Source organism: Triticum dicoccoides, chromosome 1A (assembly GCF_002162155.2).
Source record: "Triticum dicoccoides isolate Atlit2015 ecotype Zavitan chromosome 1A, WEW_v2.0, whole genome shotgun sequence".
NCBI classification, from domain to species: Eukaryota; Viridiplantae; Streptophyta; class Magnoliopsida; order Poales; family Poaceae; genus Triticum; species Triticum dicoccoides.
Window position 1 is genome coordinate 255897502 of NC_041380.1, and position 4630 is coordinate 255902131.

The following is a 4630-nucleotide window of genomic DNA, read 5'->3' on the forward strand; positions in this document are numbered from 1 at the left end:
GGAGTATCAGGGCTTCGGACGAGAACTCATCTGTTACACGGGCACTTCAATGTTTTTTAAACTTATTTGAACTCCGGACTTCTTTTGTGTTTAGTATGCAGCATTCAAAGCGACATCATCAATTTCCAACATGTTCTGACATCATTTGTTGTTTTTTGGTCATTTACCTAATTGTTTAGAGAGCTAAATGACCGTGAAATTGAAAATCACTACAAAATGAACTATGAAAATGTTGAAAATTGGCATGGTATCATCATTTCACCTGCATAGCATGTGTTAAAGAGTAGAGAGGGTCACAGCAAAAACTGGATGCACTTCGTGTACAAACTGGACAATCACTTTCGGAGTATCAGGGTTTCGGCCAAGAACTCATCTGTTACACGGGCACTTCAATGTTTTTTAAACTTATTTGAACTCCGGACTTCTTTTGCGTTCCGTATGCAGCATTCAAAGCGAGGTCATGAATTTCCAACATGTTCTGACATCATTTTTTGTTTTTCGGTCATTTACCTAATTGTTTATAGAGCTAAATGACCGTGAAATTGAAAATCACTACAAAATGAACTCTGAAAATGTTGAAACTTGGCATGGTATGATCATTTCACCCGCATAGCATGTGCTAAAGAGTAGAGAGGGTCACGGCAAAAACTGGACGCACTTCGTGTACAAACTGGACAAACTCTTTCGGAGTATCTTGGTTTCGGACGAGAACTCATCTGTTACACGGGCACTTCAATGTTTTTTAAACTTATTTGAACTACTGACTTCTTTTGTGTTCAGTATGCAGCATTCAAAGCGACGTCATCAATTTCCAACATGTTCTTACATCATTTGTTGTTTTTCAGTCATTTACCTAATTGTTTAGAGAGCTAAATGACCGTGAAATTGAAAATCACTACAAAATGAACTGTGAAAATGTTGAAACTTGGCATGGTATCATCATTTCACCCGCATAGCATGTGCTAAATAGTAGAGAGGGTCACAGCAAAAACTGGACGCACTTCGTGTACAACCTGGAAAATCTCTTTCGGAGTATCAGGGTTTCGGACGAGAACTCATCTGTTACACGGACACTTCAATGTTTTTAAACTTATTTGAACTCCGGACTTCTTTTGTGTTCAGTATGCAGTATTCAAAGCGACATCGTCAATTTCCAACATGTTCTGACATCATTTGTGGTTTTTCGGTCATTTACCTAATTGTTTAGAGAGCTAAATGACCGTGAAATTGAAAATCACTACAAAATGAACTGTGTAAATGTTGAAACTTGGCATGGTATCATCATTTCACCCGCATAGCATGTGCTAAAGAGTAGAGAGGGTCACAGCAAAAACTGGACACACTTCGTGTACAACCTGGACAAACTATTTCGGAGTATCAGGGTTTCGGACGAGAACTCATCTGTTACACGGGCACTTCAATGTTTTTTAAACTTATTTGAACTCCAGACTTCTTTTGTGTTCATTATGCAGCATTCAAAGCGATGTCATCAATTTCCAACATATTCTGACATCATTTGTTGTTTTTCGGTCATTTACCTAATTGTTTATAGAGCTAAATGACCATGAAATTGAAAATCACTACAAAATGAACTCTGAAAATGTTGAGACTTGGCATGGTATTATCATTTCACACGCATAGCATGTGCTAGAGAGTAGAGAGGTCACGGCAAAAACTGGACACACTTCGTGTACAAACTGGACAAACTCTTTCGGAGTATCAGGATTTCGGACGAGAACTCATCTGTTACACGGGCACTTCAATGTTTTTTAAACTTATTTGAACTCCGGACTTCTTCTGTGTTCAGTATGCAGCATTCAAAGCGACATCATCAATTTCCAACATGTTCTGACATCATTTGTTGTTTTTCAGTCATTTACCTAATTGCTTAGAGAGCTAAATGACCGTGAAATTGAAAATGGCTACAAAATGAACTGTGAAAATGTTGAAACTTGGCATGGTATCATCATTTCACCTACATAGCATGTGCGAAAGAGTAGAGAGGGTCACGGTAAAAACTGGACGCACTTCATGTACAAACTTGACAATCTCTTTCGGAATATCAGGGTTTCAGATGAGAACTCATCTGTTACACGGGCACTTCAATGTTTTTTAAACTTATTTGAACTCCGGACATCTTTTGTGTTCAGTATGCAGCATTCAATGCGACATCATCAATTTCCAACATGTCCTGACATCATTTGTTGTTTTCGGTCATTTACCTAATTGTTTAGCGAGCTAAATGACCGTGAAATTGAAAATCACTACAAAATGAACTCTGAAAATGTTGAAACTTGGCATGGTATCATCATTTCACCCGCATAGCATGTGCTAAAGAGTAGAGAGGGTCACGACAAAAACTGGACGTACTTCGTGTACAAACTGGACAAACTCTTTTGGAGTATTAGGGTTTCGGACGAGAACTCATCTGTTACACGGGCACTTTAATGTTTTTTAAACTTATTTTAACTACGGACTTCTTTTTTGTTCAGTATGCAATATTCAAAGCGACGTCATCAATTTCCAACATGTTCTGACATCATTTGTTGTTTTTCAGTCATTTACCTATGTGTTTAGAGAGCTAAATGACCGTGAAATTGAAAATCACTACAAAATGAACGGTGAAAATGTTGAAACTTGGCATGGTATCATCATTTCACCCGAATAGCATGTGCTAAAGAGTAGAGGGGGTCACGACAAAAACTGGACGCACTTCGTGTACAAACTGGACAATCTCTTTTGGAGTATCAGGGTTTCGGACGAGAACTCATCTGTTACACGGGCACTTCAATGTTTTTTAAACTTATTTGAACTCCGGACTTCTTTTGTGCTCAGTTTGCAGCATTCAAAGCGACGTCATCAATTTCCAACATGTTTTGACATCATTTGTTGTTTTTCAGTCATTTACCTAATTGTTTAGAGAGCTAAATGACCGTGAAATTGAAAATCACTACAAAATGAACTCTGAAAATGTTGAAACCTGGCATGGTATCATCATTTCACCCGCATAGCATGTGCTAAAGAGTAGAGAGGGTCACAACAAAAACTGGACACACTTCGTGTACAAATTGGACAAACTCTTTCGGAGTATCAGGGTTTCGGATGAGAACTCATCTGTTACACGGGCACTTCAATGTTTTTTAAACTTATTTGAACTCCGAACTTCTTTTGTGTTCAGTATGCAGCATTCAAAGCGACGTCATCAATTTCCAACATGTTCTGACATCATTTGTTGTTTTTCTGTCATTTATCTAATTGTTTAGAGAGCTAAATGACCGTGAAATTGAAAATCACTACAAAATGAACTGTGAAAATGTTGAAACTTGGCATGGTATCATCATTTCACCCGCATAGCATGTGCTAAAGGGTAGAGGGGGTCACGGCAAAAACTGGACGCACTTCGTGTACAAACTGGAAATCTCTTTCGGAGTATCAGGGCTTCGGACGAGAACTCATCTGTTACACGGGCACTTCAATGTTTTTTAAACTTATTTGAACTCCGGACTTCTTTTGTGTTTAGTATGCAGCATTCAAAGCGACATCATCAATTTCCAACATGTTCTGACATCATTTGTTGTTTTTTGGTCATTTACCTAATTGTTTAGAGAGCTAAATGATCGTGAAATTGATAATCACTACAAAATGAACTATGAAAATGTTGAAAATTGGCATGGTATCATCATTTCACCTGCATAGCATGTGTTAAAGAGTAGAGAGGGTCACAGCAAAAACTGGATGCACTTCGTGTACAAACTGGACAATCACTTTCGGAGTATCAGGGTTTCGGCCAAGAACTCATCTGTTACACGGGCACTTCAATGTTTTTTAAACTTATTTGAACTCCGAACTTCTTTTGTGTTCCGTATGCAGCATTCAAAGCGAGGTCATGAATTTCCAACATGTTCTGACATCATTTTTTGTTTTTCGGTCATTTACCTAATTGTTTATAGAGCTAAATGACCGTGAAATTGAAAATCACTACAAAATGAACTCTGAAAATGTTGAAACTTGGCATGGTATCATCATTTCACCCGCATAGCATGTGCTAAAGAGTACAGAGGGTCACGGCAAAAACTGGACGCACTTCGTGTACAAACTGGACAAACTCTTTCGGAGTATCTGGGTTTCGGACGAGAACTCATCTGTTACACGGGCACTTCAATGTTTTTAAGCTTATTTGAACTACTGACTTCTTTTGTGTTCAGTATGCAGCATTCAAAGCGACGTCGTCAATTTCCAACATGTTCTGACATCATTTGTTGTTTTTCGGTCATTTACCTAATTGTTTAGAGAGCTAAATGACCGTGAAATTGAAAATCGCTACAAAATGAACTCTGAAAATGTTGAAACTTGGCATGGTATCATCATTTCACCCGCATAGCATGTGCTAAAGAGTAGAGAGGGTCACGGCAAAAACTGGACGCAGTTTGTTACAAACTGGACAAACTCTTTCGGAGTATCAGGGTTTCGGACGAGAACTCATCTGTTACACGGGCACTTCAATGTTTTTTAAACTTATTTGAACTCCGGACTTCTTTTGTGTTCAGTATGCAGCATTCAAAGGGACGTCATCAATTTCGAACATGTTCTGACATCATTTGTTGTTTTTCAGTCATTTACCTAATTGTTT